General features: G+C 47.2%; 1 protein-coding gene across 1 annotated transcript in view; it reads right to left on the bottom strand.

The window, feature by feature from the left end:
* Positions 1-24,961, bottom strand: part of cyfip2 (cytoplasmic FMR1 interacting protein 2) — a 109,306-nt gene extending 84,345 nt beyond the window's left edge. Inside the window, exon 1 of the mRNA XM_041193966.1 lies at positions 24,855-24,961. The gene's annotated coding sequence lies outside the window, so the exon portion shown is untranslated. The remainder of the gene's footprint in view (positions 1-24,854) is intronic.
* Between the last annotated feature and the right edge of the window lie 526 nt (positions 24,962-25,487).

Below are 25,487 nucleotides of genomic sequence, written 5' to 3'. Positions count from 1 at the left end.
AGAAGCTGGTGGTGAGCCGCCTTCTTGAACCGCCGCAGTCCGTGTGGTGTAGGTACTCCCACAGTGCTGTTAGGGAAGGAGTTCCAGGATTTTTGACCCAGCGACACAGTGAAGGAACGGCGATATATTTCCAAGTCAGGATGGTGAGCGGCTTGGGAGGTGAACCTCCAGGTGGTGGTGTAATGTGTGAAATGCGCACAGCAAGCTCCCGTAAACAGCAATGAGATACTGACTGGACAAACTATTTTTTGTCATTTAGTTTGAGGAAATAATATTGGCCAGGACATGGAGTGGGGGGAACTACTTTTCTCTTTACTTTTTCATGGAATGTGGGCATCGCTGGCAAGGCCAGCATTTGTTGCCCATCCGTAATTGCCCTTGAAATGAGTGGCCTGCTTGGCCATTTCAAAGGGCAGTTAAGAATCAACCAAATTGTTGTGGGTCTGGAGTCACATGTAGGCCAGACCAGGTAAGGACAGCAGATTCCCTTCCCTAAAGGGCATCAGGGAACAACAATCGATAATAGTTTCATGGTCACCATTACTGAGACTAGCTTTATATTCCAGATTTTATTAATTAAATTTATATTCCCCCCAGCTGCCGTAGTGGGATTTAAACCCATATCCCAAAGCATTAGGCCAGGCCTCTGGATTACTAATGCAATGACATTACCACTGCGCCACCATGTCCACTACTCTACTTGAAAATGGTGACTTGGAATCTTTTACTTGCACCTGAAAGAGCAGATGGGGCCTCAGTTTAACATCTTATTTGAAAGATGGCACATCTGACGGTGCAGCGCTCCCTCAGTACTGCAATGGAGTGTCAGCTTGATTTTTGAGCTCAAGGCTCTGGAGTGGGGCTTGAACTCACAACCTTCTGCTGCCCACTGCAAAATGGAAAAGACAGATTTGTTTTTATATACAGCCTTCACAACCTCAGGCTGTCCCAAAGCACCTTACAGCCAATGGAAGTGTAGTTACATGTTGTTATGTAATGAGTGCACACGTTTAACTTGCTCTCACAGCCCATGTTCTTTATAAACACTTCCAAATCACAAAAGTGAATCCTGTAAAATGGCAGAATATTTTTATCGACTCTCATCTCAACCCTGGCCCATTATCCTCCACAGACAACACCCCCTTCATAGCATCACAGAATAGTGCAGCAGAGATGGAGGCTCTTCGGCCCATCGTGCCTGTGCTGGCTCTTTCAAAGAGAAATCCAGTTAGTCCCAATCCTTCGTCCTTTGCTCATATCCCAGCAAATTTTTCTCCTTCAGTATTCCCCATGTTGCCTCTGACTCGTTTGCCAATCACCTTAAATTTGTGCCTTCTAGTTGTCAACCCTTCAGCCAATGGAAACAGTTTCTCTATTTACTCCAGATCAACCCTTCATGATTATAAACACCTCTAGCAAATTTCCTCTTGGTCTTTCCTCCCTGAGGGAGAACAACCCAAGCCTCACCAGTCTCTCCATATAATTATAATCCCTCATCCGTGGAGCTATTTTAGCAAATCTTTTCTGTATCTGAATATGACAGGGCCTAGGACACTACCCTGAAGAACTCCTGCAACAATGTCCCAGGACTGAGGTGTTTGACCTCCAACAATCACAATCTTCTTCCTTTGTGCTAGGTATGACTCCAGCCAGTGGAGAGTTTTCTTCCTGATTCCCATTGACTCCAGTTTTGCTCGGGCTCCCTGATGTCACACAGTCAAATGCTGCCTTGATGTTACACGTGGTCACTCTCACCTCACCCCTGGAGTTCAGCTCTTTTGTTCACATTTGGACCAAGGCTGGAATGAGGTCAAGAGCTGAGTGGCCCTGGAGTGGCCCAAACTGAGCATCAGTTAGCAAGTTATTACTGAGTAAGTGCTGATGATCAAGAGTAGACTGATGGGATGGTAACTGGCTGGCTTGGATTTGTCCTGCTTTTTGTGTACAGGACATACCTGGGCAATTTTCCCCATAGCCGGGTAGATGCCAGTGTTGTAGCTGCACTGGAACAGCTTGGCTAGGGGCACAGCAAGTTCTGGAGCACAAATCTTCAGTACTGTTACTGGAATGTTGACAGGGCCCATTATCCAGTGCCTTCAGCTGTCTCTTGATAACACATGGAGTGAATCAATTTGGATGAAGACTGGCATCTGTGATTGTGGGGGCCTCAGGAGGAGGCTGAGATGGATCATCCGCTCAGCATTTCTGGCTGAAGATGGCTGCAAATGATTCAGCCTTGCCTTTTGCAATGACGTGCTGGGCTCCCCCATCATTGAATGGGGATATTAGTGGAGACTCCTCCTCCTGATAGCTCTTTAATTATCCACCACCATTCATGACTGGATGTGGCAGGACTGCAGAGCTTGGATCTCATCCACTTGTTGTGGGTTCACTAAGCTCTGTCTATTGCTTGCTGCTTCTGCTGTTTGACATGCATGTAGTTGTGTGTTGTAACTTCACTAGGCTGACACCTCATTTTTAGGTATGCCTGGTGCTGCTCCCAGCATGCCCTCCTGCACTCTTCACTGAACCAGGGTTGATCCCCTGGCTTGGTGGTAATGGTCGAGTGGCGGTATGCTGGGCCATGAGGTTTCAGATTGTGGTTGTGTACAATTCTGCTCCTGCTGATGGCCCATAGTGCCTCATAGATGCCTGGTTTTGAGTTGCTGGATCTGTTTGAAATCCATCCACTTAGTACGATGGTAGTGCCACAAAACATGGAGGGTATCCTCAATGTGAAGACAGGACTTCGTTCCCACAGGGGCTGCACAATACTGTCATGGACAGATGCATCTGCGACATGTAGGTTGGTGAGGGCGAAGTCAAGTAGATCTTTCCCTCATTTGGTTCCCTCATTACCTGCTGCAGACCCAGTCTAACAGTTATGTCCTTTAGGACTCGCCCAGCTCGGTCAGTACGGTGATACCAAGCCACTCATGGTGATGGACATTCAAGTCACCCACCCAATACATTCTGTGTCCTTGTCACCCTCAGTGCTTCAGTTGAACACCACTCGGAGGAGTGCTGATTCATCAGCTGAGAGGGTTGGTAGGTGGTAACCAATAGGTTCCATTACCATGTCTCATCTGATGTCATGAGACTTCATAGGGTCCAGAGTCAATGCTGAGGACTCCCAGGGCAACTCCCTCCCAACTGTGTACCACTCTGCTGAATCTGTCTTGTCAGTGGGACAGGACTTACCCAGTGATGGTGATATCTGGGACATTGTAAGATATGATTCTGTAAGTCTGACTATGTGAGGCTTTTGTTTGACTAGGCAAGGGACAGTTCTCCCAATTTTGGCACAAGCCCCCAAATGTTCGCCAGGAGGACTTTGCAGGGTCCATAGGGCTGGGTGCATCGTTTGACCCAGGTTGATGCTGGGTCGTCCATCTCGCTTCATTCCTTTTAGGCTTTGTAGTGCTTTAATATAACTGAGTGGCTTGCTAGGCCATTTAAGAGTCAACCACATTGCTGTGGACCAGGTATCTGCCCACAGATCCCCTTCCCTAAAGAACATTAATGAATCAGATGGGTTTTTATGACAATCGACAATGGTTTCGTGGTCACCCTTACACTAGTTTTCAATTCCAGATTCATTTATTGAATTTAAATTCCACCAGCTGCCCTAGTGGGATTTGAACCCATTTCCCCAGAGCATTAGCCTGGATTACTAGTCCAGTGACATTACCACTATGCTACTGCCTCTCCCTCATGAGCCTATCACGTGGCACTTTATTAAAAGCATTTTGAAAATCCATACTGCATACTCACGGACCCTCTCTGTTATCTCATCAAAAAACTCATTCAAGTTTGTCAAACACAATGAGTCCATGCTTCTCCAAGTGGATTTTAATTATTTCCTGGATTATTGTTTCTAAAACCTTCCCCACTACTGGTGTTAACCTGACGGGCCAGGTTCATCCTTCTCACCATTTTTGAACAGGAATGTAACATTTGCAATTCTCCAGACCTCTGGCACCATTCGGTCTATCTAAGGAAAACCGGAAGGTTGTGGCCAGCCCCTTTGCAAAAGCACCATTATTTCCCTCAGCAATCGAGGATGTATCCCATCCGAATATGTGAACTATCCTCTTTTCATACCACCAGCATTCTTTGTACCGTGTATGTATACTTTATTTTTGTCTTATCCAGTATCTTGACAGCCTCTTCAGTTACCGTACTTTACTGAAGCTTTCTGCCTCCATCAATCGACCTTCACTTTGCTCCCTAATTGACCCTGGCTACTCCTCTCGCACGCTTTTACTATTAATATGCAAATAGAAGATCTTTGGATTCCCTTTTCTGTTAACCGCTAATCTATTCTCATACTATCTCTGTCTCTCCAATTTCCCTTTTCACTTCTCCTCTGTACTTTCCATATTCTCTTGTATTACCAAGATTGCTCAGTGCTGCCCCTCCCCCCCAACAGAGCAGCTCTTTCTCAGCACTGAACTTCCGATGGTACAGCACTTCCTCAATACTGCCCCTCTGACAATGCAGTGCTCCCTCAGTACCATCCCTCCGACAGTGCAGTGCTGCCTCTGAACTGCCCTACCGACAGTTCAACTTTCTCTTAGCACTGTTTATCCGAAAGTGCAAGACTCCCTGAGCACTGCCGCTCCGACAGGGTAGTACTCACTCAGCGCTGCCCCTCCAACAGGGTAGCACTCCCTCAGCACTGCTTTGGGAGTGTCAGCCTAGATTTTTGCCCTCGAAATTCTTGGGTGAGGCTCAAACCCACCAATTTCTGACTCTGAGGTGAGAGCACTATCCAATGAACTTGAGCAGACATTGGTCCAATTGACCAAAAGATTCAATCCTGGGAAGAACAAAAGTGCAACTGGGAGTCTGAGAAATGGTAAGGGCACTGAGACTGGACCCCAATCTTAAAAGGGGGAACAGGTGAGCATAGAGCGCATGAGCCCAGGATAATGGAGGCCTGGGTGATTTACTTAGCCCACGACTGCTCCCCCTACTCAAGCCTCAGGCTAAACTACACTTGAGTCATGATCCAAATCTTTAACAGGAGGACCCCACTTCCTTCCTGCAGATCGTTGCTCACCAGCTCAAACTATTGAGTTAATTTTTTTTTTATTTGTTCATGGGATGTGGGTGTTGCTGGTAAGGCCAGCATTTGTTGCTCAATCCCAACTGTCCTTGAACTGAGTGGCTTGCTAGGCTATTTCAGAGGGCAGTTAAGAGTCAACCACATTGCTGTGGATCTGGAGTCACACATAGGCCAGACCAGGTAAGGATGGCAGATTTCCTTCCCTAAAGGTGCATTAGTGAACCAGATGGGTTTTTACAACAACCAATGACAGTTTCATGGTCACCATTACCAAGACTAGCTTTCAATTCCATATTTTATTAATTGAATTTAAATTCCACCAGCTGTCGTGGTGGGATTTGATCCCATGTCCCCAGAGAATGAACCTGTGCCTTGAGATTTTGAGTCCAGTGACATTACCACTATGGCACCATCTCCTCCAGTTCATGGTGGGAAGATAGTGGGATTACAAAGGATAATCTACTGGTTTCTTTAAATCTCTCATCCCATACTCCCCCATCCAAGCTTCTCCTGAGGTCAGTGTGAGAGGATCAAAGAGTGTGGCAGGGTGAAGAGGTGAGTGAGAGATTCGGATTCTCTCTGTTGCTGCCTTCACCTTTGTTCTGCATCACCTATCTCTTGGTGGATTAAAGCTGGTGCGTGGCCAAGTCAGCAGCCCTCGCAATCGACATCACACACTCTCTCTGACCAACATATTCACTAAATGTACAAATTTCAATCTTAAAAAAAAAAATCACACAGGAAGCCTTAAATCAAACTCATAACATTATCTAAAGGAACAATGTCCTGCCACATTAACTCTTTCAATGTTAAATGCCTTATTTCTTAAATTATGACAAACAAGTTCCTTTTCTTGATAAACTCCAGATATCAATGTTGCCTCAAGGGGAAATTCTCCCCCTCACTAGTTTTACCGCAATACTTGGAGTAAAAGGTCGAACTTGTGTTTTTTTAGCACCTGATCACACCCAATGGATGTCCCAGAACACTTCGAAGACATCAATTTAACTTTGAAGTGTAATGTAGATAAACTGTGCAAAGCAAGATTCCTCAATCAGCAACAGGATAAATGACCTGCTTCTTCTGGTATCCAGGTTGGTAACTCCGACCTCTTTGACTTGCCCTATCCAATTTCCACACCCATGTTCTTCCCAGCTGGATCCAGCGGATAGAGGTCAGGATCAGGAATCTGGGCACATTTTTCATCTCCTCAACCAAGGGACACAAAAGCCAAATCTAAATCCACATCAGCATCCAAGTGGGACCAACTAATGGCAGGGACTGGCAGTTGAACTGGAAATAGTCCTAACCTGGATGGCAGTATCACATTAATGAGCGCATTTGTTCACTGAGTCCTGGGAAGAGAGACCCATTAGAAGGGATGTTATGCTTGATTTGCAAATGTGCTGTGTTTTGGTACAGGTTACGTTGTTGTTGTGGTGCACAGTGTGATCGGGGAACTAAGTGCTTCATCAAAATAGCACTAAAGTCAAGAATTTGGGGCAAGTGGAAATTCAGATCAAGGGGAGGGAAGAGAGGTTTCTCTTTAATCTTCTTGTTTGACCTCCAGTAATTGTGGAGTCTTTTTCCTTTATCTCTAAGCTAGGAAACTGTAACCTATCACTTTACTGAATTAGTAACTACTTAGCCAATCAATTAAATAAATAAGTAATGTTAGACAGACACGGCAGGGCAGATGGTGTGCCGTTGCTGCAGCGTGTGGGAGTTTGTGGACAGAATTGCGATCCCCAATCCTGCAGTAAGTGTCTGGAGCTGGAGCAACTTCGGCTCAGAGTTGCGAAGCTGGAGTCCGAGTTGCAGACATTGTGGGGCATCAGGCAGAGGAAACGTTACATGGATGCTTTGTTCCAAGTGGAAGTCACATCCCTTAGGTTAGGCAGAACTCAAGAGCTGCTCAAACGTCAGTGACAGAGTGGTGTGATTGTGGTTCAGGGAGGTATTGGGGAATGGGGGAGGAACGTCAGCTCTTGATTTTCACCAACAGGATAAACAGGTGCTTGCGAACAAGGACTGTAGAGTGGATGAGCAAGCTGACTGTAGCATCCAGTGCAGGATTCCATTCAAGTGGAAGGAGTGAAAAAGCATATTGTAGTGATAGGGGACAGTATAGTCAGTGAGATAGATCCTGTTACCGGAGAAAGAGTCTCCAATCATATGAGAGAGATCTTACGGTGGTAGTGCCCGCCTACTGCTGCTCCAATGTTCTTACATTCCAAAGACATCCATGTGTAAATAGAGGCCACAACTTGAATAGATTACACATTGAAATATGGGCTACAGAACACTCAGGAGTTAGGAATAGAAGCATAAGTCCTCATGAGCGTGAAGTTTTGGTGGCTGCCAATAAACTAGAAGGTAAACAAATATGGGGCACAAAACAAAAGGAATTATATCACTGGAAGGAATATGAAGTTTATTCTGAAGTACCAGATAGAAGGCAGCCAGCCTTGTCACATAGATAGACTTGTACAGAAATGGTCAAAGCAGATGGGGCTTAAGGCCAAAGCGAGGCTGGTTACTCAGGGTTTTGAACAATGACTGGGTGATATGGATGTTGGAGTGAACTCTCCCACAGCAGGAAATGTACTCCTGAAAGAAAGTCCTTTTGCTGTTTTGGTCACATGTTCCACGAGAGTGCAGATCAATTGACATAAAAGCCGCGTTCCCGCAGGGTGAAACATTTCAGAGAGAAATATCTCTGAAACCGTCTAAAGAGGCGAGTGATGCAGAGGGGAAACCATGGAAACTAAACAAATGCATTTATGGCCTGAATCATGTCTCCAGGGTGTGGTATTTTTTGGCGAGACCTGTTTTGCTGAACGTAGAATGTGTTTAACCAAAATCAGATCCCGCAATGTTTTACTGGTATCAAAAAGGGAGACTTGCAGGCATCTTCATGATGCATGTTGATGATTTCTTTTCTGCTGATACTGTGCAAATTGCAAAATATGTTATTGATAAGATTAAAGTGGAACTTAAGATTGGAAGCCAGGCTTCAAGAGGCTTTTGAATATATTTGTTTAGACATTCAGCAGAATAGTTCTGGAGTAACTTTGAATCAGCAAACCTATTTAGAGAGTGTTACTCCTATCCTGGTTAATCATGCTAGGTCATCACAGAAAGATGATGTCACATCTAAAAGAAGAAATAAAGTAGTTGCAAAGCTTGATTGGTCAGTAGAATTGATCATGCACTCAGCCAAGACCAGATGTTAGTTTTGATGTATTGGAACTAAGTACCATGATTAAACAACCTAAAGGCAAATAAAACATTTAAAAAATAAATATGGAGAAATGCATACTTAAGTTTCCATCCATGGGTGACTCACAAAACATAAAATAGGTTATTTTTAAGTGATGCTTCTCATGCCAAATCTTCCTGATGGATACTTAAGTGCAGTTGGTTTCATAAGATTCTTTGTGGGTGAAAATGGGAAATGTTGCCCTTTAGCCTGGGAAGCTAAGAAAATAAAAAGAGTTGTTAAAAGTGCTTCAGCTGCAGAAACGTTGTCTCTTATGGAAGCAAAGGAAACGAGATTCTGTTTGTCAAATACTTTAGGGGCAATTCTATATAGGTGGTGTACTAAAAATGTTTGCCTATTAAATGTTACATAGATAGTTATTCCTTGTGAGATAACAATACGCTACAAAAAGTGGAAGTGAGAATGGACTAAGGATTGACCTTGCTAGCATAAATAAAATAAAAGGAAATCTCCAAGATCAAATGGGTTGATGCAAGTCATCAATAATCTAATTGGTACAAACATGCCTTTTTCTGAAACAAAGGATTATTCAAGAGCCTAGAAGTGGGACGACTTGCATTATGATGCTTTACAGAGAACATGCAAAGTCATTTTTCTTTCCTTGATTTGTTTGAAATATTGTTTATGAATTCAAGGGTTATGGGGAAATGGCAGAAAAGTGGAGTTGAGAGGATTATCAGATCAGCCATGATCTCATTGAATGGTGAAGCAGACTCAATGGGCTGAATGGCTTATTTCTGCTCCTACATCCTACGTCGTCTTATTTATAAAAAGGAAATGTGTTAATTGTATAAATTAAGGTTAAGTGTATACAGATTGGGCACACGCATTGGATAATTACTTGTGTACATATAAAGAGACATTTACTGACACTGGTGGGTTGTAGAGTGAGGAACTAAACATTTGTAATCCCTCACTTGATAAATAAATCTAAAACTAAATTAAAATTGACTTCTGGTCTCCTCCTTCATCAACTGGCTATAAGAAGATTAATAGTTAAGCATAGTATTAGATTAAAAGAAGAGTCTTATAATGTTGCAAAGAATAGAACTAAACCCGAGAGTTTTAGGAACCAGCAAAGAGTGATGAAAATGTTGATAGAAAGGGGGGGAAAAAAAGAGCATGAGATTAATCTACCAGGAATATAAAAACAGATTGTAGAACTTCTACATGTTAATAAAAATGGAGGAGAATAGTTAAAGTAAACTTTGGTCCTTAGAGGCAGAGACAAGAGACATTATCTTGGAAATAGAAGACATATTAAACAAGTATTTTGTGCCTTTCTTCACAATAAAACACACAAGTTATGTACCAGAAATAGTAGCACAGAACTTGAGTATTGCTGAAAAAAGAGAGACATTTTTGTCAAATCTTTTTGTTTTGCACTCATCAGGACGATTCACAAGACTACCAAATGTAATCAACAACTTATATTATATGAGGAGAGAGTACTGATTGGTTAACAGGTAGACTGTGATTGTGCAAGTGTTGTAATGGAGGATGCACCAGTTGATGGTGGCTGACAATTAACTGACAGCATAGTTTGAAATTTAAACCAGACAGCTTGACTCTGACTGGTCAAGGCATTGCCCTGAGAAATGAACCAGTGAATGGCTGTCACTTATTTTGTCTAGCTGAAACAGGCGCAGTGTGTGTAGATGGTCTTTCTGTCTGCAAAGCACAGGGCCCTGTGTATTAATGTGTGTGTGTACTGGAAGCTACATATATGTGCCACATTGTGAGCCTGACTGACAATTTTAAATTGGTTGTCAGAGTGATTCTTAGCACACTGAGGATTATTTAGCAAATGTCCAATCGTGGAATCACATCTAATATTGGACACTGTGGTTTGTGTTTTGTAAGCACGACTGGGTGGATACAGCCAGTACCCTGCCTGTTGCAAACAGCAGCTGGGACATGCTGTTTGATGTGATCCGCCAGTCGGCCTACATACCTAGCTTCACACTGGCACTGAAATTCATATACCACATTACTCATTTGTGTAATATGCAGAATGTCTTTTTGGGCCTGATGGCAGCATCCTGTTAGTGACGAACACCACTTGTGTTGCTACTGCATAGTAGCAGCATGAAACAGCTAGCTTCATCTGTTGCTCAAATTTTGAAATATCGTGCCCTTCCAGGGTAACCTGAGGTAGACTGGGTACTTTTCAGGGCCAAAAATGACGGCCTTGGACCCGTTCCTGAGTTTGTGCGATATACAGCGTTAAATTATCTGATCAGGATAGCCGTTATCCCACAGGATGCCTTTGACGCACCCTAATTTGGCACCAAGCTTGCATGGTGAGCAAATGGCTCAGACCCTATTCATGAGGTTGCCGAGAAAGCCAATCTTATTGCGCATAAAACCATGAAGGCAGGCTTGCACCACCATTGAATCAATATTCATCGAACTATGAACTCGGCAACACGTGCAGTGCAGTTCAGTTCGGTTTTAACGACACCAATTAGATGGTGTTGCCATGGGATCCCCTCTAGGCCCAGCTCTCTCAAACTTCTTTGTTGGGTCCCATGAGAAACATGTCTTCAATGGAATGACAGCTAACCTCCTATCCCTTGCACATTTCCGATATGTGGATAGTACATTTGCTATATTTAAGTCTGCAGCTGCGTGTAATCATTTCCTTACATGTCATAATGGGCTCCATCCTGTGCTCAAATTCACCTTTGAAACAGAGCAGTCAAATGAACTCCCTTTCTTTGATGTACTAGTTGAGAAATCTGCCAGGGGATTCTCTACTCTCTCCTTGGCAATACCAGAAATAGAGGGTAACCAAGGGGATTAATTAGAGTGAGGAACATGAAGTAATCAATATCAGCAGAGAAAGAGTATCGAAAAAACTTAAGGGACTAAAATCTGGCAAAGCCCCAAGACCACAGGTTCTAAGAGGTAGCTGCAGAAATAGTGGCTGCATAGGCTCAGATTTTCCATAATTTCCTAGATTCTAGAAAGATCCCTGCAGATTGGAAGTTAGCAAATGTAACATAGCTATTCAAGAAAGGAGAGAGAAGACAAGGGAAGTACAAGGCAGCTATGATCATTGCTGGGGCCTCAGCTATTTACAATCAATATTAATGACTTAGACAAAAGTCCAAGAGCAATGTATCCAAGTTTGCTGATAATACAAAGCTAGGTGGGATTTTTTTTAAATGCATTCTTTCCTGCGCCGGGGGCATTGCTGGAAAGGCTAGCATTTGTTGCCCAATCCTAAATGCCCTTGAATTGAGTGGCTTGCTACACCATTCTCAGTGGGCCATTGCTGTGGATCTAGAGTCACATATGTGCCAGACCCAGATAAGGGTGGCAGATTTCCTTCCCTAAAGGACATCAGTGAACCAGATGGGTTTTTATGACAATCGACAATAGCTTCATGGTCAGCATTAGCTTTTCAATTCCAAATTATTAATTGAATTTAAATTCTACCAGCTGCCAAGGTGGGATTTGAACCCTTGTCCCCAGCACATTACCCTGGATTACTAGTCCAGTGACATTATCACTACACCACCATCTCCAGCCTTAGAAAGATAAACTGTGAGGAACACAAGGAGGTGGGAAGGAGGTATAGGCAGGCTAAGGTAAAGGAGCAACAAGCTGTCAGATGGAGTATAATATGGGAAAGTTTGAGGTTATTCACTCTGGTAATAAGAACAGAAAAGCAGGATCTTTCTTTTAAAGAAGCTTGAAACTATAAATGCTAATGTTCAGATGTTGGGTGTACTCATACAAGGAACACAGAGTTAGCATGCAAGTTATTGCAAGGGGATTGGAGGATATTATGACCACAGCAGATGTTATTTGCTGAGCAAGCCAGATCTCAGAGGGAAACCTGTCTTACTGATCATAAACCTTTCTTTCGTACTTTGAAAACCAGGAGGAAAAGCCACTAAACCTAAAAAGCATAGATCTCCAGTAACTCCTTTGGGATTTTTAAACATTAAAAGATTTACTAAAAAGAAAAACAAGCTTAAGCACATAAGATTAAAGTTACATAGTTAAAACAGAACAACCCCCAAAAAACCCACTTAGCTAAAACACAAGTAAACTACCTTCTTGGCAACAACTCCCTTATAGATTTTAACTATAAAAATCTAGTAATATTACTCAGGGCAAAGAATTGTTGTCATGTTAATAAAGATAAACTCCTCAAACATTTCCAGTCAGATGTGGAAATCCAAAAGAAAGGTTCAGGAACAGAAAGGTTCAGAAAACAAAGACTTTCCTGGTTTGAAACCGGGTGGCTTTCTTCAATTCAAATGCTTCACAGCATTTTAGCACTCCAGCACACAGAAGCTGTCTTCAGTGGGTTCACCCCACAGCCACTTCCTTAAATATCATTTTTTTCCCCTTCATCTCAAATTCCATTGCCGTTACACTTCTTTGAACTCAACTTCTCCAAATGTGAAAATCTGTTACGTTTCCCAGGGAGGCATGGTTGGACAGTGGTTAGCGTTGCTGCCTCACAGCTCTAGGGACCCGTGTTCGATCCTGACCTCAGGTGTCTGGCTGTCTGTCTGTGCAGAGTTTGCGTTTTCTCCCCGTGTCTGCGTTGGTTTCCTCCCACCACCCAAAGACATGCTAGTTGAGTGGATTGGCTACGGTAAATTATCCCTTAGAATGTGTGTCCCAATGTGTGTGAGTGTGTACCCTATAATGGACTGGCGTCCTGTCCTGGGTATATTCTGCCTAGCTCCCATTGCCTGTCGGGATAGGCTCTGACTTCCTGTACCCCTGAATTGGATGAAGCAGTTCTGGAAAAGTGAATGGGTGTTATGTTTTCCTATTCTGTCTCCACTTTCAGGTTAATAAAATTTAATACACTGTCCTCTTTTACCTATGAAACCTTTGTAAGTTGTAAAAGTTCCTAGTCACTTCTATACTTCCCTTTGAAATTCAAAAGCTGAAAACCAAGTCTCCACTTGTCTCATAGTGCAAATTTTAAATCCAACCTGTTTACTTATAAATCCAACCTCACCATAACCTCTTATTACAAATGCATGAACCTGATACCTTTACCCTTTTATCTCTCCGTTCTCGCAGACAAGCTGTCTTTAATTACCCTCCCCCAGTTTAATTAATCAAGGACACACACACACACCCTTCTTTACAGAATACCACCATATTCCCAAAAATCTGAAAAAATAACAGCCATCATCACAAGTACAAAGAAAAAGTAGTCTTGTTATGATCATATTGGACTTTGGTGAGACTACACCTGGAGTACTGTGTGCAGATTTGGTCACTAAATCTAAGAAAGGATAAACTTGCATTGAAGATGGTGCAGGAAAGTTCACTGGATCAGTTCTGGGACAAGAGAGTTGTCCTATGATAAGAGGCTAAGTAAATTGGGCCTATTTTCTCTGGCGTTTAGAAGAGTAAGAGGTATTCTCATTGAAACCTACAAGATTCTGAAAGGACTTGATAGGTTGTTTCCCCTGGTTGGGGAATCTAGAACGTGGGGGCACAGTCTTGGGATAAGAGGGCAATCATTTAGGACAGAGGTAAAAAGAAATTTCTTTATTTAGAGGGTTGTGAATCGTTGGAATTCTCTACCCTGGGGGTTGTGGATATTCTGTTGTTGAGTAAATTTAAAGCTGAGGTAGACAGGTTTTTGATCTCAGGGAATTAAGGGACAAGGAGAGCAAGCAGGAAAATGGAGTTGAGGTAGAAGGTTAATCATGATCGTACTGAATGACAGAGCAGGCTTGAGGAGCCGTACGGTCTACTCCAACATCTGATAATTGGAGAACAGATCAGTATGTTGTATACAAAAATAAAATGAGATATTGCTATTTTAGGAAAACAAAACTCAAACTTCCCCTTTCACTTCACCATGAATAGTATCGCATTTTATTTTGTCATAAATGGTTGTTTTTCAGATCGGAGGAAGGCTTGTAGTGGAGTTCCTCAGGGGTCAGTGTTGGAACCCTTGCTCTTCCTGATCTATATTAATGACCTAGGCTGTGGTGTGCAGGGCATGATTTCAAAATTTGCAAATGATACAAAGATTGGAAATGTTGTCAACTGTGAAGGGGATAGTCTTGAATTCAAAAGGACATAGACATGTTGGTGGGTTGGGCAGCCAAGTGGCAGATGAAGTTCAATGCAGAGAAGTGTGAGGTGATTAGTTTTGGCAGGAAAGATATGGTGAGAAAGTATAAAATAAAGAGAGAGCCTCAAAAGGAGGTGCAGGAACAGAGGGACCTCAGTGTAAACATACATAGGTCATTGATGATGGCAGGGCTTGTTGAGAGATCAGTTAATAAAGCATATAGTATCTTAGGCTTTATTAATAGGGGCATTGAGTACAAGAGTAAGGAGATCATGTTGAACTTGTATAAGGCACTACTTGGACCACATCTGGAGTGCTGTACCCAGTTCTGAGTGCCATACTTGAGAAAGGATGTGAAGGCATTGAAGAGAGTACAGAGGTGGTTCACAGGAATGATTCCCAGGATGAAGAACTATAGCTGATAGACTGGAAAGGTTGGGACTCTTTTCCTTGGACAAAAGAAGGCTGAGAGGAGACTTGATAGAAGTATTCAAGATCAGGAGGGGTATGGACAGGGTAAATAGTGAGAACTCAAGAGAACATCAAAAATTAGAGGTCACAGGTTCAAAATAATTGGGAAATGGAGTAAATGTGAGTGAGGAATTGAAGGGGAAAGATTTGTAAAGCGGCGGAGCACGCTTTTCACCAAGAAGGTGGTTGGAGTCTGGAACAAACTTCCTAAAAGGGTGGCGGAGGCAGGTTCGATCGAGGTATTCAATAGGGAATTGGATTGCTACCTGAAAAGAGAGAATATGCAAGGTTATGAGGATAAGGCAGGGGAGTGGGACTGGATTGAATGCTCTTTCAGAAAGCCAGTGCAGACTTGATGGGCCAAATGGCCTCCTTTTACACTGTAATGATACTGTGAACTTTCTCTCACGGTGCTTGAGAATTGTCAGCATTGTCTGGTGGTAGCTTAGGTCTGATGAGTTACTGTGACCTTAGGTGAGCATATACCAAGTCAACATCCAGTTGCAAGAACTATGAGTGGGTGAGACACAGTGGGAAATGTGGGCAGTGGCTGTGCTGGGCTTGGATCCCTCTCCAAGCATATAAGACCAGTGATGCAGCACCTCATCATTAGCCATAACCTATTCTTCCCAGTCATCAGGGATAGCTTGAAGGTCTTGGAGTGGGTGTAATGAAGGTTCACTAGATTGTTCCTGAGATGAGAGGATTCCTTGGGTGAGAGGCTGTCCTGCGATGACAGATTGAGCAGAATGGGCTGATACCCTCTGGAGTTTAGAAGAATGAGAGGTTATCTCACTGAAATGTTTAAAATTCTTAAAAGCTTTGACAGGGTAGATGCTGAGAGGCGATTTCCCCTGGCTGGTAAGTCCCGAACTAGTAGTCTTAGTCTCAGGAAAAGGAGTAGGGCATTTAGAACTGAGATGAGGAGCAATGTCTTCACTCAGAGGGTTGTGAATCTTAAGAATCAAGGGATATAGGGATAGGGTTGGAAAGTGGAGTTGAGATAGAAGATCAGTCACAATCTTATTGATAGGTGGAGGAGGCTTGAGGGGCCGAATGGCCTACTCTTATTTTTTTTGTCTGTGGGCAGTGTGTCAAAGTTCCCACTTCATCTGTATCTTCAGCATGTGCACTTGTTATCCACAGTCATCTGTACCTTAGGCAGGGTGGGCACAGCACACTGTGGAATCCGTTCCCCTCTTGTTCTTCGCCAAATCTTTCCCCTTCAAGTATTTTTCTAATTCCCTTTGGAAAGTTATACTGAATCCCTTTCAGGCAGTGCATTCCAGATCACAACAACTTGTGTGAAAATATTCTCTTCCTCTCCCCCAGTTTTGGTACTAATCATCTTCTCAATCTCCGCTTTCTGACCCTTCTGCCACAGCAGTTTGGCATTCATTGGGTCAACACCATTGTAAAACACCTCTGCCAAATTTCCCCATAATCTCGGCTGACACACCAGGGGAGTGAGGCTCTGTTGGAAGGTGCAATCCTCCAAGTTGAATTGCCTGTCTGTTCAGGCGGGTGTTCGGGTTCCACAGGACAATCTGAAAAAGGGCAGGGGATCTCTCCCATTAACTCAAGCAAGGTTCATTCTATACCCCAAATTGGTTAATCTCCTCGCTGCCTTCTACATATAAGTATATAAACACTTGAAAGGAAAAAAATAATTGCAGGGTCTTTGGTAGAGGGCAGGGAAACAGGGTCAATTGGATAACTCTTTCACAACACCAGCACAGGCATAACAAGCCGCATCAGAAACTAGAATTCCTGCAGCGAATAACTCACCTCCTGACTCCCCAAAGCCAGTCTACCATTGACAAGGCACAAGTCAGGAGGATGATGGAATATTCCCCAGTTACCTGGGTGAGTGCAGCTCCAACAACACTCAAGAAGCTCAATACACATCCAGAACAAAGCAGCCCATTTGATTGGCACTCCATCCACAAACATTAACATCCTCCACCATCGACCAACAGTGACAGCAATGTGTACCATCTACAAGATGCAGTGCAGAAACTCAACAAGCTCCTTAGACCGGCACCTTCCAAACCCATGACCTTTTACCATCTAAAAGGACAAGGGCAACAAATAGATGGGGACACCATCACCTGGAAGTTCCACTCAAAGCCACTCACTATCCTGACTTGAAACTATATCACCGTTCCTTCACTGTCACTGGGTCAAAACGCTCCCTAACAGCACTGTGGGTGCACCTACACCATATGGACTGCAGCGGTTCAAGAAGCAGCTCACCACCACCTTCTCAAGGATAATTAGGGATGGACGATAAATGCTGGCCTAGCCAGTGACGCTCACATCTCATAAGTAAATTTTTTTTTTAAATGTTGCCCATCCTCCAGTTGGTGCTGAACAGCCTTTTTGAATCACAGGGTTTGATAGAAACTGAATGTCTTGCCAGCCATTTCAAGTGCAGTTAAGTTGATTCACATTAATGTGGGACAGGAGTCACATATTGGCCAAGCTGGGCAGGGAAGGACATTAGTGAACCAGTTGGGTTTTTATGACAATCCACCGGCTTCATGGTCATTCTTACTGAGGCCTGCTTTTTATTCAGAGGCTTCCCAAAGCAAAATTCAGATTTTCAAACTGCCATGGTGGGATTTGAGCTCATGTTCTCTGGATTAGTAACTTAGCAACAACCATTGCACCACTGTCAGCTTGGAAAACATCATAATAACTGTATATAAAATTCACTATTGATAATCTTCCCACAAAATAACACTACAAGGTAGAACAGTGCTATTTATACGTAAAGAAAGCATGCAGGAGCATATCAGAGTCTGTAAATATTGGGAAGACTGAAGTCATCATTTTCCATCCTCACTCCAAACTTCATTCCTTAGCTACTGACTCCAACCGTCTCAGACAACAGTCTGAGATTAAGCCAGTCCGTTTGCAAACTTGGTGTCACTTGGTGTTATATGTAAATATAAGTTGTTGTTGTGAGAGTCTGACTACTTACACGATTGACAGCCTCTGTCACCTCTAGACTTGACTATTCCAACACGCTCATGGCTGTTCTAAGGTTCCACCCCGCATGAACTTCAGCTGATCCAAACCTCTACTGTCTGTATCCTAACTTACACCACATTCCGCACCCCTATCACACCATGCTCACTGACCTACACTGGCTCCCTGTCTGGCAGCATTTTAATTTGACCCCGAGATGAGCTTCTGACCTCATATTCGTGCCATTGCTTACACTGCCTATTTCTGTAACATGGCCTAACTTCACCTTCCGACTAGGCACTTTACAGCCTTCTGGACTGAATATTGAGTTCAACAACTTTAGAGCTTGAACTCCCTCCTCCATCCCCACCCCCTCTCCGTTTCTTCCCCCTCCCTTTTGTTTTTTCAAATAATTTATATAGATTTTTCTTTTCCCATCTATTTCCATTATTTTTAAATGTATTCCACCCCACCCTCACTAGAGCTACCTTGCTTGTCCTGCTCTCCACTCTTAATTAGCACATTCTTTTAGATAACATTACCACCTTCAACACCTCTTTGTTCTTTTGTCTGTGACATCTTTTGATTATCTCCTCCTATCACTGCTTGCTTGTCCCAACAAACCACCCCCCCATCTTAAACCAGCTTATATTTCACCCCTTTCCTATTTCTACTTAATTCTGTTGAAGGTTCATGAGGACTCGAAACGTCAACTTTGCTCTTCTCCGCCGATGCTGCCAGACCTGCTGAGTTTTTCCAGGTAATTCTGTTTTTGTTTTGGATTTCCAGCATCCGCAGTTTTTTGTTTTTATCACCCCTGTCTCAGCTCATCTGCTGCTGAAACCCTCATTCATGCCTTTGTTACCTCGAGACTATTCCAATGCACCCCTGGTTGATCCCTCACATTCTATCCCTGGTAAAATTGGGGTCATCCAAAACTCTGCTGCCCATGTCTAAGCTTGTAGCAAAACCCCACCACCCCTGTGTTCGCTACCCTACATTGGCTCCCGGACAAGCAACGCCTTGATTTTAAAATTCTCATCCTTGTTTTCAAACCCCTCCGTGGCCTCACCCCAGCCCTCCCTACCTCTGTAATCTCCCCCAGCTTCATAACCCTCCAAGATGTATCTGTGCTTCTCTAATTCTGCCTCTTGTGCATCCCTGTTTTTAATCGCCCCCCACTATTCGTAGCCATGTCTTCAGTTACCTGGGTCCCAAGCTCTGGAATTCCCCCCTTGCGCCTCTTCACCTCTCTTTGCCCAAGCTTTTGGTCATCCAACCATATATCTCCTTCTGTGACTCAAGGTCAGATTTTGTTTAATAATGCTCCTGTGAGGTATTTGGGATGTTTTACATTAAGGGTGCCATGTAAATATAAGTTGTTGTCGTGAGAGGCTGACTATGTAGGCGATTGAGAGCCTCTGTCACCTCTAGACTTGACTATTCCAACACGCTCATGGCTGCTCTCATGTTCCACCCCACATCAACTTCAGCTGATCCAAACTTCTACTGTCTGTATCCTAACTTACACCGCATTCCGTGCCCCTATCACACCGTGCTCACTGAGCTACACTGGCTCCCTGTCTGCCAGCATTTTAACTTTTGAGTTGTCATCCTTGTTTTAAAACCCTCCATGCCCTCACCTCTCACTATCTTTGTAAACTCCTCCGCCCTCACCACCGTCTGAGATATGTGCACTCCTTCAATTCTGGCCTCTTGGGCATCCCCAAAAATTAATCATTCCACCATTGGCGGGGTGTCTTCAGCTGCCGAGGCCCCAAGCTCTGGAATTCACTCCGCAAGCCTCTAACCCTCTCTCTCCTACTTTGAAATGCCCCTTACAATCTCTCCCATTGACTGAGCTTTTGATCACCTGTCAGAATACCACCCCCCAACCCCCGCACACCCCCCAATCCTGGGGCAGAGAGTCAGGGGGAGGGGGGCTGATGGAGTGAGTAAGAGGAGCCGGGAGAGTGTGAGAGGAGGAGGGAGGGGCCAGGAGAGCAGGGCTGGGGGAGGGAGAGCGAGTGAGAGGAGCTAACAGAGTGAGAGGGGGAGGGGCTGGGAGATTGAGTGATTGGAAGAGAGAGAGAGGGGCTGAGTGAGTGAGTGAATGGGGGAGAAAGAGAGAGAGAGAGGGAGAGAGGGGGCTGGATGAGAAAGAGAGAGACAGAGAGAGATGGGGGAGGGGGTGGGTGAGAAAGAGAGAGAGAGAGGAGGGGGCTGGGTGAGAGAGAGGGGGGTGCTGGGGGAGAGGGAGGGGAGGCTTCGAGAGAGGGGGGGGTCAAGAGTGGAGGGGAGAAAGTGAGGGGGGTTGAGAGAGGGGAGGGGAAAAAGGGGGGGGGGAAATGGGAGGTGGGGGAGAATGGGAGGGGGGAGAGCGAGGGGTGAAAAAGGTGGGGGCTGGGGCTGTGAGACAGGCTTGGGGACTGAGTGAGTGAGAGGGGCTGGGGGAGTGAGTGAGTGAGTGAGAGGGGCTGGGGGAGTGAGTGAGTGAGTGAGAGGGGCTGGGAGGGGGAGTGAGTGAGTGAGTGAGAGGGGGCTGGGGGAGTGAGTGAGTGAGTGAGAGGGGGCTGGGGGAGTGAGTGAGTGAGTGAGAGGGGGCTGGGGGAGTGAGTGAGTGAGTGAGAGGGGCTGGGGACTGAGTGAGTGAGGGGGGCTGGGGGAGTGAGTGAGTGAGTGAGGGGGGCTGGGGGAGTGAGTGAGTGAGTGAGGGGGGCTGGGGGAGTGAGTGAGTGAGTGAGGGGGGCTGGGGGAGTGAGTGAGTGAGTGAGGGGGGCTGGGGGAGTGAGTGAGTGAGTGAGGGGGGCTGGGGGAGTGAGTGAGTGAGTGAGAGGGGGCTGGGGGAGTGAGTGAGTGAGTGAGTGAGAGGGGGCTGGGGGAGTGAGTGAGTGAGTGAGGGGGGCTGGGGGAGTGAGTGAGTGAGTGAGTGAGGGGGGCTGGGGGAGTGAGTGAGTGAGTGAGAGGGGCTGGGGAGTGAGTGAGTGAGTGAGGGGGGCTGGGGGAGTGAGTGAGTGAGTGAGAGGGGCTGGGAGGGGGAGTGAGTGAGTGAGTGAGAGGGGGCTGGGGGAGTGAGTGAGTGAGTGAGAGGGGGCTGGGGGAGTGAGTGAGTGAGTGAGAGGGGGCTGGGGGAGTGAGTGAGTGAGTGAGAGGGGCTGGGGACTGAGTGAGTGAGGGGGGCTGGGGGAGTGAGTGAGTGAGTGAGGGGGGCTGGGGGAGTGAGTGAGTGAGTGAGGGGGGCTGGGGGAGTGAGTGAGTGAGTGAGGGGGGCTGGGGGAGTGAGTGAGTGAGTGAGGGGGGCTGGGGGAGTGAGTGAGTGAGTGAGGGGGGCTGGGGGAGTGAGTGAGTGAGTGAGAGGGGGCTGGGGGAGTGAGTGAGTGAGTGAGAGGGGGCTGGGGGAGTGAGTGAGTGAGTGAGTGAGAGGGGGCTGGGGGAGTGAGTGAGTGAGTGAGGGGGGCTGGGGGAGTGAGTGAGTGAGTGAGTGAGGGGGGCTGGGGGAGTGAGTGAGTGAGTGAGAGGGGCTGGGGAGTGAGTGAGTGAGTGAGAGGGGCTGGGGAGTGAGTGAGTGAGTGAGTGAGAGGGGCTGGGGAAGTGAGTGAGTGAGTGAGAGGGGCTGGGGGAGTGAGTGAGTGAGGGGGGCTGGGGGAGTGAGTGAGTGAGTGAGAGGGGCTGGGGGAGTGAGTGAGTGAGTGAGAGGGGCTGGGGGAGTGAGTGAGTGAGAGGGGCTGGGGGAGTGAGTGAGTGAGGGGGGCTGGGGGAATGAGTGAGTGAGTGAGAGGGGCTGGGGGAGTGAGTGAGTGAGTGAGAGGGGCTGGGGGAGTGAGTGAGTGAGTGAGAGGGGCTGGGGGAGTGAGTGAGTGAGTGAGGGGGGCTGGGGGAGTGAGTGAGTGAGTGAGAGGGGCTGGGGGAGTGAGTGAGTGAGTGAGAGGGGCTGGGGGAGTGAGTGAGTGAGAGGGGCTGGGGGAGTGAGTGAGTGAGTGAGGGGGGAGTGAGTGAGTGAGGGGCTGGGGGAGTGAGTGAGTGAGTGAGAGGGGCTGGGGGAGTGAGTGAGTGAGTGAGTGAGGGGGGAGTGAGTGAGTGAGTGAGTGAGTGAGGGGCTGGAGGAGTGAGTGAGTGAGTGAGGGGCTGGGGGAGTGAGTGAGTGAGTGAGAGGGGGCTGGGGGAGTGAGTGAGTGAGTGAGGGGCTGGGGGAGTGAGTGAGTGAGTGAGAGGGAGCTGGGGGAGTGAGTGAGTGAGTGAGAGGGGCTGGGAGAGTGAGTGAGTGAGTGAGAGGGGGCTGGGGGAGTGAGTGAGTGAGTGAGAGGGGCTGGGAGAGTGAGTGAGTGAGTGAGAGGGGGCTGGGGGAGTGAGTGAGTGAGTGAGTGGGGCTGGGAGAGTGAGTGAGTGAGTGAGAGGGGGCTGGGGGAGTGAGTGAGTGAGTGAGTGAGAGGGGCTGGGGGAGTGAGTGAGTGAGTGAGAGGGGCTGGGGAGTGAGTGAGTGAGAGGGGCTGGGGGAGTGAGTGAGTGAGTGAGTGAGTGAGAGGGGCTGGGGAAGTGAGTGAGTGAGTGAGAGGGGCTGGGGGAGTGAGTGAGTGAGTGAGGGGGGCTGGGGGAGTGAGTGAGTGAGTGAGAGGGGCTGGGGGAGTGAGTGAGTGAGTGAGGGGAGTGAGTGAGTGAGTGAGGGGAGTGAGTGAGTGAGTGAGTGAGTGAGAGGGGCTCGGGGAGTGAGTGAGTGAGTGAGAGGGGGCTGGGGGAGTGAGTGAGTGAGTGAGAGGGGGCTGGGGGAGTGAGTGAGTGAGTGAGAGGGGGCTGGGGGAGTGAGTGAGTGAGTGAGAGGGGCTGGGGGAGTGAGTGAGGGGGGAGTGAGTGAGTGAGTGAGGGGGAGTGAGTGAGTGAGTGAGAGGGGCTGGGGGAGTGAGTGAGTGAGTGAGAGGGGCTGGGGGAGTGAGTGAGTGAGTGAGAGGGGCTGGGGGAGTGAGTGAGTGAGTGAGTGAGAGGGGCTGGGGGAGTGAGTGAGTGAGTGAGTGAGTGAGAGGGGCTGGGGGAGTGAGTGAGTGAGTGAGGGGGGAGTGAGTGAGTGAGTGAGTGAGAGGGGCTGGGGGAGTGAGTGAGTGAGTGAGTGAGTGAGTGAGAGGGGCTGGGGGAGTGAGTGAGTGAGTGAGAGGGGCTGGGGGAGTGAGTGAGTGAGTGAGAGGGGCTGGGGGAGTGAGTGAGTGAGTGAGAGGGGCTGGGGGAGTGAGTGAGTGAGTGAGAGGGGGCTGGGGGAGTGAGTGAGTGAGTGAGGGGGGAGTGAGTGAGTGAGTGAGTGAGAGGGGCTGGGGGAGTGAGTGAGTGAGTGAGTGAGTGAGAGGGGCTGGGGGAGTGAGTGAGTGAGTGAGAGGGGGAGTGAGTGAGTGAGAGGGGCTGGAGGAGTGAGTGAGTGAGTGAGGGGGGGAGTGAGTGAGTGAGAGGGGCTGGGGGAGTGAGTGAGTGAGTGAGTGAGAGGGGCTGGGGGAGTGAGTGAGTGAGTGAGTGAGAGGGGCTGGGGGAGTGAGTGAGTGAGTGAGTGAGAGGGGCTGGGGGAGTGAGTGAGTGAGTGAGTGAGAGGGGCTGGGGGAGTGAGTGAGTGAGTGAGTGAGAGGGGCTGGGGGAGTGAGTGAGTGAGTGAGAGGGGCTGGGGGAGTGAGTGAGTGAGTGAGTGAGAGGGGCTGGGGGAGTGAGTGAGTGAGTGAGGGGGGAGTGAGTGAGTGAGTGAGTGAGAGGGGCTGGGGGAGTGAGTGAGTGAGTGAGTGAGTGAGTGAGAGGGGCTGGGGGAGTGAGTGAGTGAGTGAGGGGGGGAGTGAGTGAGTGAGAGGGGCTGGGGGAGTGAGTGAGTGAGTGAGTGAGAGGGGCTGGGGGAGTGAGTGAGTGAGGGGGGCTGGGAGAGTGAGTGAGTGAGTGAGTGAGAGGGGCTGGGGGAGTGAGTGAGTGAGTGAGGGGGGGGAGTGAGTGAGTGAGAGGGGCTGGGGGAGTGAGTGAGTGAGTGAGTGAGTGAGAGGGGCTGGGGGAGTGAGTGAGTGAGTGAGGGGGGGAGTGAGTGAGTGAGAGGGGCTGGGGGAGTGAGTGAGTGAGTGAGGGGGGGAGTGAGTGAGTGAGAGGGGCTGGGGGAGTGAGTGAGTGAGTGAGTGAGTGAGAGGGGCTGGGGGAGTGAGTGAGTGAGTGAGTGAGTGAGAGGGGCTGGGGGAGTGAGTGAGTGAGTGAGGGGGGGAGTGAGTGAGTGAGAGGGGCTGGGGGAGTGAGTGAGTGAGTGAGTGAGTGAGAGGGGCTGGGGGAGTGAGTGAGTGAGTGAGTGAGAGGGGCTGGGGGAGTGAGTGAGTGAGTGAGGGGGGGAGTGAGTGAGTGAGAGGGGCTGGGGGAGTGAGTGAGTGAGTGAGTGAGTGAGAGGGGCTGGGGGAGTGAGTGAGTGAGTGAGTGAGAGGGGCTGGGGGAGTGAGTGAGTGAGTGAGGGGGGGGAGTGAGTGAGTGAGGGGGGGGAGTGAGTGAGTGAGAGGGGGCTGGGAGAGCTCATTCTGTGCAGTTGGGTGATGGAGCTCCATTCAAAGGGAGATGAGGGGATCGCTGGGACCAGCTACAGCCGCTCTCAGTGCAGCAGAGGCAAAGCATTAACGCAAAGCAAAAAAAAAACAAGTACACCTTCAACCCTGGCTCACTGCTGCATAAAAATACATTTCCTTCACATTAAATAAAACAGAGCGACTGAGCATTGAGAAGCCAGTGCAGGGTCCCCGCCCTGAGGTGCTAAACACAAGGAGACGGGTGAAATTACAGTAAATAGAAATTAAATTCAGAGCCTGCGAAATATCACACCGCAATGCAATTATACTGAATGAATCGATGCGGACAGCGGGTAATCCCTTCTTATGTATAGTTTATCCGATCTTTGCCGTTCATTTGCCTGCGTCAACTCTCAAAATCTGGTCAGCTATTTTATATCTTTCGCTACACATTCTTATATATTTGCTTAAAATGGTTTGGATGAATTCACTTACCCGCTGAGTGCATTGCAGCAGAGCCAAGCGCTGGGACAGGGAGGATTACAGGCGATTTCGGAGGAGCAGCGGCAGCTTTCCCTCTCTGAGTGATGCTCTGCGCTTGACACAAGCTGCCGGCTCCAGCACACACACACAAAGCACAAAAAACATGGCTGCAATGTCGATTCTTAAAGTGACATGGGCTGCTCAGTGATGTGTTAGCAAGAACACTCACTGCCAGGCAACACACACCTCGTCAAATCAACAACCTCAAGAAAGGAGATTTGAGGTTAAGCTGCATCTATAGGGCTAAATGCATTTAAAGAAATAAGAATTTTTTTTTTAGAAATTAACCAAATTATAACATGAGCCAAGTCATTTTTCAAATATCAAGATTTCCAAGTTTAAATCTGAGAAAAAGTATTTCTTAAACGTCAGTGGTTAGCAGTCTCGTCTCTGAGGCCTAAGGTTGTGGGTTCAAGTCTCACTCCAATCCCAATTCTCAGCCACCCCCTTGACCTCGCCATCTCACAGCGGGTCGCTATACCCACGGCATCAATCACAGATAGGGCCATCTCTGATCGCTATTCATTATCCCCCTTCCGTGCCTCGCACAACACCCGCCACCATCCCCACCCCCACCCCCCAACC

The sequence above is a fragment of the Carcharodon carcharias genome, chromosome 8 (genome assembly GCF_017639515.1).
Source record: "Carcharodon carcharias isolate sCarCar2 chromosome 8, sCarCar2.pri, whole genome shotgun sequence".
Lineage (NCBI taxonomy): Eukaryota > Metazoa > Chordata > Chondrichthyes > Lamniformes > Lamnidae > Carcharodon > Carcharodon carcharias.
Note: the sequence above shows the minus strand (reverse complement) of the source record. Positions and strands in the feature narration are given on the sequence as shown.